Genomic DNA, 12,114 nt, shown 5'->3' on the forward strand with positions numbered 1-12,114 from the left:
CAAGGGACTCATCTATCTTTACTAACCAATTAACCTAAAGCCTGGAACAGCAGGATTATTTGTTTTTGCTAGCAAAAATATTTACTGTCACGCAATGGCTTGTGTTAATGATCTTGTCAGGAAAATTATTGAGGAATATGGAAGTAGAATATTTTCCTTAGCTCTTTAAAGATGCATTCCCATTCTCAAAGCAAACTTTTTTTATTATACAATTATTATTATACAATTATCCTATAATAAGTACACACACAAAGTAAATATATATATTGCATACTCAAAATGGGTCCCGATAATATAACATGTAAATGTAAAAAAATTGAATTTTTTACTCACCGTAAATTCCTTTTTCCTTAATACAGTGGCAGTATGACGGGGGTAGTGTTCTCTTCCTAGTGGACAAGACGCTAAAAGGATTGAAAGGGTTAAGTCACGGAGAAACTCCTCCTACTTACCCATAAAAGCAAGCTTCCCCTGAACAGCCCCAGTAAGTAACAAGAACACAAAACTGCTTGCAAAAATAATTTATTAGAAACAAAGGGAGGAAAATCCGTACTGCCACTGTATTAAGGAAAAAGGAATTTGCGGTGAGTAAAAATTTCCATTTTTCCTGCCATACAGTGGCAGTACAACTGGGATGTAACAAGATCCCGTAAGAAAGGGAGGGTAACCAAATCCTCAGGAAATAACCACTTGGAGCACCTTATGCCCAAAAGCTGCTGCCGAGGATGAGAAGACGTCTAGCCGGTAGTGACGAACGAATGTATTGAATGACGACCACGTAGCTGCCCTGCAAATTTCCTCTGGTGAAGTGGAAGCCTTCTCAGCCCATGAAGCAGACACAGCCCTGGTGGAGTGGGCCGTGACCGGAGATAACCAAGGTAGGTCAGAGACTTGGTAGCCCATGTGAATCATTTCCATGATCCATCTTGACAAGGTAGCCTTAGTGGCAGCCTTACCCGCCGAACGACCAGACCAAGAAACGAAAAGCTGGTCGGTGGAACGGATGGAGGAAGTCCTAGCAATAAATAACTCCAGGGCTCTCTTACCATCTAACATGTGCCACTTAGCTTCATCTGGAGAGGAAGGACCCGGAAAAAATTATGGAAGCACCAAGGGCTGATTAATAGTGGACTTTGACAAAACCTTCGGAAGAAAGGAGGGCTGCAGGTGGAGAACAACTTTATCCTGATGGAAGATGGTAAACTTGTCCGAGGATGAAAGGGCTTGGATTTCACCTACACGTTTGGCGGACGTAATCGCCACTAAGAACACAGTTTTTAACGAGAGGAGTTTCAACGACACTTCTTCCAGAGGTTCAAACGGAGCAGAGCATAGGGCGTTAAGAACCACGGTAAGATCCCAGGACGGGAAGTGAGTTCTTCTCGGAGGACGTTGAATTGTAATGGCCTTAAAAAAACGTCTAACCAGTACATGAGAAGCCAGGTCTTTAAGAAAAAAATTACGATATCTGACCCTTTAGAGTCAAGACACTAAGGCCCGTAGAAAAGCCATCTTTTAAAAACATCAAAATGGAGCTGATGGAAGGAGGAAAAACCGAAACATCCCTAGCGGCATACCAGAGCAGGAACTTCTTCCAGACCCGAAAATAAATTCTTGAAGTAGAGCCCCTGACAGATTGTAACAGTAAGTCAGAAAGATCCTCCGTAACACACTGATCACGAAGAATCATCCTTGCAGTAGCCAGGCTGTCAACTTGAACATCTGGAGCTGATCTGGAGGAAGATTGGTGCCGTCCAACAAGTGATCTGAGGGAGGTAGTTCCCAAAACATTAGACTCAGTTGACTTAGGAGGGAGAACCAACTGCGGTTCGGCCAGTATGGGATAACGGCTAAGACCAGAGCCCTGTCCAAACGAATCTTCTGGAGGACACGGGGAATTAATGTGACAGGCGGAAACACGTATCCCAGACGGAAGTTCCACTTGATGGACAGACCGTCCAGGAAGTCCAGCTAATCCTGCCTGTTGATTGAGGCAAACGTTGGTACCTTCCTGTTTCGCCTGGAGGCCATCAAATCTATATCTGGAAGGCCAAATCTTGACACCAGGGAGGTGAAGGTCCTTTCGGTCAAGGACCACTCTGCTTGAGACCATCTCAGCCTGCTTAGATCGTCTGCAATGCAATTGTCGCAGCCTCTTATGTGGGTAGCCGATAAGTCTTCCAGATGAAGCTGGGCTCAACTCATAGCCGAACAAAGAACCTGCAGGCTCCTTACTCATGTATCCCCTTGTTTGTTTACATATGCAACTGTTGTAGCGTTGTGCGACTGAATCTTCACGGCACGACCTTCCAATTGGGGCCTGAAGGCTACTAGTGCTTGAAGAACCGCTTTTAGTTCCTGGTAATTGGACGAACGAAGCAAATCTTCCAGAGACCAGATTCCTTGCCTGAAGGGATAACTTAAATGGGCGCCCCAACCGATACCGGAAGCATCCGTGGTAAGAGTTATCCAATTGCGAGGACGAAAAAGAAAGGCCTTCTGAAAGATGAGAAGAGGTCCTCCACCAAGAAAGTGGGGATAAGACCTGACTCGAGATAGTTATGTCCCGGTCTAGGTCTTCCTCTCGCCTGGACCAACTCCGTAGAATATCCCACTGAAGGGGAAATAGTTGAGATCTTGCCCACCTGACCGCTGGGTTGGAGGCTGTCAGTAGACCTAAGGCCCTCATGGCCTTCCTGATAGAGCAAGTCGGATGTAATTGAAGCGACCTGACCTTTCTTATGATTTTCCTGATCTTTTTGGAAGGTAGAAAAACACGTTGGGAAATCGAATCCACCTCTAGGCCGAGGAATTGGATCCTGGTGGAAGGTATGAGGTTGGATTGGCTGCCGTTGATAATCCAGCGATGCTCTTCCAGCAAACGCATTGTGGTGACTAGATCCGCCCGGAGCTCCTTTGAAGATTCGGCCTTGATGAACCAGTCGTCCAGGTAAGGAACAATGGAAATCCCTTTTTCCCGTAGAGAAGCCGTCAAGGGACACAAAATCTTTGTGAAGATCCTTGGGGCCGACGACAGACCGAACGGAAGGGCCTTGAACTAGAAATGATGAATTTTTTCCTTTTATACAGATTGAAAACCTGAGAAACCTTCTGGAAATCTCCGCAATTTCAACATGAAGGTAAGCGTCCTTCAGGTCCAAAGCAGCCATGACGTCTCCCTTCTGAAGAAGGTGGGTGATTGAAGAAATGTTCTCCATACGAAAGTGGCGATACTGGATGCAGCTGTTGACTCTTTTTAGATCCAAAACGGGTCGAAAGGATCCATCTGGCTTTGGGACTAGAAATAGTCTGGAATAGACTCCTTGGAAGCGTTGAGAAATTTGAACTCTCTCTATAACCCCTTTTGATAGGAGAGATGGGCTCGCCGAATGCTACATTTTTCACCGAGGATGGATATGAAGAAATCAGGAACTGACTTCTGGGAAGAGAGAAGAAACCGATCCTGTACCCCTCTGAAACGATTTTCCGAATCAGGCTCCCACTTTGTCAGAACTTTCTTTTCTCTTGTTTTTTGGAACGGTCCTGGAACTTTCTGTCTCCGTAGAAATTCCGAAAATTCTGCGATTTGGAAGACGTCTGGAAAGGCCTGGTTGTCTTGTACGGATATCTCCTATTTCATCTAGGACGTCTATCCTGAGGAAGAGTCCTCTTGGTCTCCGACATTTGTTTGATTAAATCTTGCAATGGTGCTCCAAACAATTTACTCCCCTCAAAAGGTAAGTCACATAGAGATTCCTTGGAGGCTGTATCAGACGATAACCCCATATTCTTAGCCGATATCTTCACCAACTCTTGAGAGGAATGCGTAAGTAAACTTGGATAATCACAAATTTTTTTAGTAGTCTGGAGATTTCGGAATCTTGATCATCCGGTAAACAGTCCTCCAGGGCCTGTATCCAACAACTCTGTGCTCTAGAGACTGCTGCACTGGCCACTGCCACTCTGCATTGCGCACCTGATGCCTGAAATATGCGCCGGCAAGAAGTCTCAACTCTTCTATCCATTGAGTCCTTAAGACCTGAGACACCTCCAATGGGAATGGTCGTCTTTTTCGACAGCTGGGCTATGTGGACGTCCACCTTGGGGGGCTCATCCCAATGCTCTTCACTTTAAAGACTTCTGATCTTCGGGGAATATCCCCCAGCAAAGCGTCAAGTCCGTCCCTGTACGGGACAAGAAGAAAACTGGGGCTGTTCAGGGGAAGCTTGCTTTTATGGGTAAGTAGGAGGGGTTTCTCCGTGACTTAACCCTTTCAATCCTTTTAGCGTCTTGTCCACTAGGAAGAGAACACTACCCAGTCGTACTGCCACTGTATGGTAGGAAAAACCCCAGACATACCCAACATATTAAACAAATGCTTATAAATGCAAGATGTTTAACCAGTTAAAAAAAGGGAGGGGGGCTGCCAATGAATGGAACATAATGGGGTGACACTCAGGACTCAAATAAAATCTTACATTTCTGTAGTACAAGAGAAGTGGACACTGTATATTAGCCCAATTAGTCCTGAAATACCCTTTAGGAGGGCCAGATCAGAAAAAGGTGGTAGGAACTATATGTGAAACCAGCTTTAAGATGGGAGTAGTGAAACTGATCAAAATGTATTAGTGGGCATTTGTTATAAAGCACCACATCTTTTGGAGATTTAAGAACTACAGTGGATATAAAAAGTCTACACACCCTTGTTAAAATGCCAGGTTCTTGTGATGTTTAAGAATGAGGCAAAGATAAATCATGTCCGAACTTTTCCCACCTTTAATGTGACCTATAACGTGAACAATTCAATTGCAAAACAAACTGAAATCTTTGAGGTAAAAAAAATACAACAATGATTCTTTGGTTCTCCGGGCCAACACCCGAATCCTCCTGGTTGTGGGGTCTTTAAATGCCCCACTCCCCACCCATTTCTCCTTTAAATAGGGGTGTTTCCCATGATGCCAGTGGGAACACCCACTGATGTCGGTGGGAACGTCCACTGAAATCAGCAGGAAAGCTGACTGATGTCAGCAGGAACGCCCCCAACATCAGCGTGAGTGCCTACTGATGTCAGTGGGCAGTCCTGACCGTGTCCCGCAAGAGTAGGCTCTAGGTAACCAGAACCCACAAGTTCCCAGACAAAATGTAAGCATAGTCCAGATGAAAGGAGAAAAAGTGCCACTCCATTGCAATAGACTAGCCCTTGAGATAAATCCGAGCAGTATTTTTAAGATTCAGGAGGCAGTCTTCTTTGAAACAAACTGGATGTAAATGAGTCTGAAAGAGAGGTTAGTTAAATGAGAAGCACTATGTTAGCTTAAACAATAAAAATATAACCATACAAAATCTGATAAAGACTTCTGATGTGGAAACCCACAATAAGCTAATGGGAAATTTAGCCACAAATGTTTTAGAGATTTTGGAAAAATCAGTGAATTACTTTACTACTTGTGAGTAGGAACAAAAATATATTAGGAGAAAGTCCTATTCCAACATTCTATCACCTGTCAAGAAAACATCCATCATGACACCTGATCATTATAGGACTTTAATCTTTTGATCTCTCGAGTGGGTGGATATACGTTTCCAACCAAACACATCATGGCACATCCAGGTTCAAACTATACCATTTGTGAGCATGGCACTTTATGGACAGTGGTCACCTACTCTTAATAATCTAACATTAATTGGAAAATTGATCAAATGTTTTTTATTTGATAACTTGTAAATAATGCTCCGTTCAAAAAAGGGGGCACTAAAAGAAAGACTAAGAACACTTACTGAGGATAGAAAAAAATGTTCAGCCATCGCTGGTCAACAGATATTTTCAGAAATGCTTGGTTAGCAAATAAATAAATTTCTATTTCCAGTTAATAGAAAAGCCTACCATACCCAATAGTGATAGGAGGGGAGGTATTTTGATATAATTCAGAAAAAGGGAAGTATATTAGATTGAATTAAGAAATAATGCCCTGAAAGGCATCAATCAGGAATGGGATAATAATAAAGTCTTCAGGCATTAATATTTAAGCATTTTGTTTAATGATTTGGCCATTTCCTTTATATTTATAATACATTTTGTGAGATTACTCTATTATTTTTCATTTGATATGGTATTTTAACTTAATGGGGGTTTGCGATAAGTAGTTCATACACTGTAGAAACTATTTAACAATACAACCAGTCATAACCACATAATGTATCATTAAAATTTAATTAGATATTAATATTTTAGATTATTGTGTGGTTACATTAAAGAAGGAAATAAAACAATATATATATATATATATATATATATCGTATTGGCTCGAATATAGGCCGTACTTTTCCCCCCACTTTAAGTCTTTAAAGTGGGGGTGCAGCCTATATTCGGGGTCTAGCGCCCGACGCCCGGGACATGCAGTTCCGAGTGCCGGGCAGGCAGCAGGGTTAGGATACAGATCCCCCGGAGCGGTGCAGGGGACCTGAATCCTACTCTCTGATACGCTCAGACAGCCTCCCCTGCCAGCACTTCCCACGGGGGGGGGGGGGTGCCGGCACGGGAGGTTGTCTAAGCACATCGTGCAGACGTTCACCAGCAGCAGCGATGCGGGTTAACAGCCTCCGCTGCCGGCACGTCTGCACGATGTCCTTTAACAATCTCCCTTGCCGGGAATTCCCACGGGGGGAGTCCCGGCAAGGGAGATTGTTAAAGCACATTGTGCAGACGTTCCGGCAGCGGAGGTTGTTTACGTGCATTGCCGCAGCCGGTGAACGTCCGCATGATGCGTTTTATCTCTGCCCCCAAGACTTACCAGAGCAGACTCCCAGGTGTTTTGCGGGGCCGGTGGGGGACACCTACGCAATACGCGTATACAACTTCCGGTGCCGGCACATCCGCTGAGTCCCGGCACCCTATTGCATAGATGTCCCCCGCCGGCCCCGCAAGACACCCGGGGGGGGGGGGGGGTGGCAGCATATCTCGGGGGGGGGGGACAGAGTGGCAGCATGTCTATTAAAAAAACTTTTTCTTTTGAAAAGCACCAAACTTTTAGGGTGCGGCCTATATACGGGGGCGGCCTATATCCGAGCCAATACGGTATATATATATATATATATATATATATATATATATATATATATATATATATATATATATATATATATATATAGCACAAATTTTATAAGACTATAACCAGTCATAAATATATATGTGTTATTTAATGTTATCATGTATAATATCTCCATGAAAGTGGGTATTTGATTTTTTAATTTGAGTTGTTTAAAGTCGCTGAGCAATTTTGTGCAACCCATTCCATCTAAACAGTCTTTGTTTTGGGAATGTTTATTTGCTGTTATTGTAACCGATATTATGAATCAATAAAGATTTTCATGGCAATATATAGGTTATGGTGGCTTTATGAGAACCCGTTTCTTGTCACGTGTTTTGCCAATTAGGATCTGATGGAGCAGCAGCAAACACCCAAGCCATGGACAAGGGGCAATGACCTTGGTTTTCATTTTTTTGCTTTGCCTGTATTATTTGCCTCTTCTGGATAATTGTCTTTGTGGAAAAGCTGAAATTATGTATTACTGGAAATATTTCTGCGTAAATAGTGCAGAATTCCAACCTAATATCAATGCAATGGAACATTTGGGAAACAGTGATAACAACATGTATTTTCATAAATAATGATGTATTGGACCAACTTAAACAATTAAAGGGAACTCCACCATTTTTTATTACTAGTCTGAGAAAATAAATTCTGTTTTTTGCAGAAAGGGCCCTTCCCACCTGGACCGCTCCAGTCCTGGTCGGAAGGGCCCTTAACTATTTTGAAATGGCATGGGCAGACAGGACAAATATCTGGAAACGAGGACGATTATAGAGAGTTGCAGTTTATGGAACATTTCCCAGTTGGACAAACATTTTAAGTGGAACATCCCAAGTTTCTGTTATTGGTCCCCTTTTTTATTTATCTTTGATATTAGTGATATTTATTTATCAATGATCCAGAGCAGTACCTTGAGAGCAACATCTCTGCAACATAATTTAATATATTACACAACACATCTGATATATTTAAAAATAAAACTCCACTATTTATACATTATAGAAAAATAGTTGACATATTTTACATTTAGTCGCTCTACAAAATGTTATCAAAATGCAAAATATAAAGCAAAGTGCTATCCCTTTAATGCATTATTTATCATTAATAATCCATTATTATGTAAGCAAAACTATATTTTACATTTTTTCTATCACACTGCATTCTAATTTACCTTCTGCAAAGTTACATGGATTATGAAATGCCTTCCAGCGCTTTTTAGAAAATAAAACAATCATTGTGCTTTCACAATACACATAAATTGATCTAAGTGCAAAGTGGAAAAAAGTGTGTGTAAAACGACTAACTTTTTAATGATGAAATAAAGCTTTATATTCAAATAAGTACCAAAATTTAGATTTGTAAATATCTATCTATATGTATTATATATTTCTTATAAATAGTTATCCTTGTGTATCTTTTTTACCCAGGTTTTAAATGTAAAGGAAAGTAGGCTCTAGAATTTTGGCAGTGCATCTCCGTGAAAACTTCCACCCAGGGGCATGATGGCCTGGGGGCAATTGCCTCCTAGGCTGGTTTATAATTCTTCAAACAGAGCTGGTCAGAGTAGAACTAACCCACTTGAGGAGGCAGGGATCGGGCAGGGATAAGGCTTTCTTGCTGTTTGCAGTTCATAATGGCTGATTTGTGAGTGGTTGCCACTTACTGTGGGTGTCTTTTTTGTCCTCGGTTTCTTTTAGTCATAGCTGAAGTTTATAGCCAGTCATTTCTTTTTGGAAGCCCCAAAGAAGGCTTGGGAAGATGAGTTATGTGGAGGCTGCTCGTACCCAGACAGCTCTTGGTCATGTTCGGTGTATCTGTGAACCCGGCAGTTGGCGGCTTGTTCATGGTTCTTATGGGCAGGCGTTAAAAAAGCTGTGGCTAACACCCTTTCCCAAATGATTGAGTTGTGTCATTATAGAGTTTTTAAGGACACAAGGCTAAGAGCCTAAGTAGTCGTATGAGTGTGTAACTATGTGAGTGTATGTATATATGGGTGTTAGTGTATGTATGTGTAATTGAATGTTATAGTGAGTGTGGGCAGGGGAGCCATCCTTTCCTGCACCCAAGACTAGAAGGAGCCATCCTTTCCCTGCTTACAACCAAGGTTTTAAAGCAGATCTGTTAATATAAAAGGCATGTAATACACCCGTTTAGGTCAATTCAACACTGTCAAAATTTGACATGTCCCTAAATGGAAACAGGTTGTTAGGAACCGCAGGACTTGGACCAGCAACCCTGACCATGGCAGACAATTCACCTACCAGTGTTGCCACCAGTAGGAATGATCTGTGGTTACTGGGATTGGGATGAATTGGGACATGGTGATTAATATAATGGGGCACAGACAGCTTATAGTTCAGTGATTCTGCTGAAATGGATATGACATGACCTCAGGATATATATCACAACGCAACGTAACCTTGTGACCAATTTTTATTTAAGCTTCCGACCTTGCTGCACCTTTCACACAAGGAGATTATGTATACAGAGCATATGTGTTGCTGCTACTGTAGCAATCAGTGCACCAAATTTGCTTGTTATACGTAGTTCCTTCTATTTTTGACTGCTTTAAAACGTTGTAGCAATTCCACAATGAGGTCTCGCTCATCTACCATAGACTATTCACAGCTTCTTACATCTTAACATTTCCAGTCTATCTTTTTTATATGCCACATAACAAATAAAATTTTAAAAGATACAGGAATTGAATAACCTTATTTTTGCTTATGCAGGGTGATTGAAAATATACATGTTTTCTGGTGATACTTTCCTAAATTATATATTTGGAAATCTCTTACATAAGATAAAAATACAAGATAAGAAATAATATATCTAAACATATATTACATAACATATATAAATATATTTAGGTTTTTTAAGTACATTTTTAATCTTAGGGATATTCATTTTTTCCTTTGACACATTGTATAACAAATTGTAAATGTTGCCGTTGCCATGTCTTTGCCTTAGTCACTATGAGGTTACTATGGATACCATTGGTGACGTAAATAGATTTTGGATCCATTAAATATTTTCCAGTTCACATATTTTAAATGTGCCTTGATAAACCTTTCCACAACAGGAACATAAACATTTAGGCAAGAAAATTATACTTTTTGAAGACGTATAACTGCTTCAACATAGACTTTCAAGAATCCACATTTGCACATTTCATGGATTTTTATTTTTTGTTTTTTTGTAAATCAATTTTTATTTGATTTCGTCAAGAAAACAGGCATGTGGTAAAAACAAGATGCATACTGCAAAAACACAACAATTCAATAAAAGAGACAGTGTAGCCAAGTTGGTCTCATTATCCCCATCATCATGCTGTCCACAAATCTGAATATTGAAGCTCAGGGGTCACCTATGGCTATGTAAAATCGTAGCTTTAGAATGTGAAAAGGGGGAAAGATAAGACAAAGGTAAAAGGAGAGAGATAAGGGGGAGGGGAAACCTCTATTCACACTCCAGGATCCATCTCCCTAAGCGCATGGAAGCGGTGAACTCCAGCCAGCATGAATGAATGAGTGTGTGTGTGATAGCATGGATGTGTAAGGGCTGGAACCTAGGCATGATGGGACTGTGATTGCTGTTAGCAATCATACTCCTATCATGCCAAGTCAGCCAGTACATGCTGAAACATAGCTAGCTGCCCCCCTTGTGTATTGATGTTGCCAGCAATATGGGGTCTGCACATCACTTACAGCCACCCTGTACCAGCATGTACTGGCTGCCTGGGTATGATAGGAGTGTGATTGCTGTTAGCAATCACACTCCTATCATGCCAAGTCATATTGCTATTTTTTTTTGTCCAGTTGTGGTGTGTTACCTACTTTTATTAAAAATGTGGGGGGTCATTTTCGGTTTTGGCTAAGTGAACCGTGAATGTTTTGGTCCAGAATTTTCATTTTGGTGCATCCCTAGAATAAATAGAACTATTTCATTTTTAATTATCCTGAGTCCTGAATTTGTAGTCACAACACTTTGTAGGCCCAGAAATCAGTGAGAGGAAAAGTAAAGGTTTTGTGTCATTTACTTTATTTTAATCTGCATATTTTATTAAAGGCCATATTTTCTCACAGTGAAAAATGAGTGCGGCCTGCGCACGTATACAATTCCGATGAAGTGGCCCACTGCAGAAAAAACTTGGACACCCCTGGGGTAGACAGTGAAAAGGGGGGGTAGGGAGAGGGTAGCTAGTGAGAAGGGGGGTAGGGAGAGGGTAGCTAGTGAGAAGAGGGGTTAGGGAGAGGGTAGCTGGTGAGAAGGGGGGGTAGGGAGAGTGTAGCTAGTGTGAAGGGGGTGGTAGGGAGAGGATAGCTAGTGAGAAGGGGGCGATAGGGAGAGGGTAGCTAGTGAGAAGGGAGGGTAGGGAGAGGGTAGCTAGTGAGAAGGGGGGTAGGGAGAGGGTAGATAGTGTGAGAAGGGAGGGTAGGGAGGGGTTAGATAGTGTGAGAAGGGAGGGTAGGGAGGGGTTAGATAGTAAGAAAGTGTGAGGGGGGGAGGGGGAGAAAGTGGGAATCTGATGGGGGAAAATGCTGTCCCCCCAGATTTTTAGGGGTTCCTACGCCCATGCCCCTGGCACCATCTCCTTAGTGAGATTGTAAGACAGCTGCAAGTAACAAAACCTATCTATCATCTTCAGCTCCCTTGTTTTCGGTAATTAATTAAAACACATTCCATATCCTCAGTGTTGCATTAACAAAATAATTCAACCTTGTCTCTCTCAGTTGCTTCCTTGGTCAAAGTCAGTAGCAAGCACTGAGCTGAACCAACAATTGTCATTTCATGGATTTTTAATTGTGAGTTATGATAAATGTACTCGTTTACACCTATTATTAGGTGTGAATATCTAGCTTCCCCATACACTGAGTGTAAAATGACATTTTTAGAATAGAAAAGCAGCCTACATTTACGTTTTATCCTCACTCGTCAATGACAGTTACATTTTTGTAATCAAGGAAGCTTTTGGCTGCATATATAATCGGACTGATGTAATTGCATTCGGATCTCCTTGTTA

This window comes from Sceloporus occidentalis, unplaced genomic scaffold, assembly GCF_023333645.1.
Source record: "Sceloporus occidentalis isolate IW3139 unplaced genomic scaffold, rSceOcc1.0.p SCAF_107, whole genome shotgun sequence".
NCBI classification, from domain to species: Eukaryota; Metazoa; Chordata; class Lepidosauria; order Squamata; family Phrynosomatidae; genus Sceloporus; species Sceloporus occidentalis.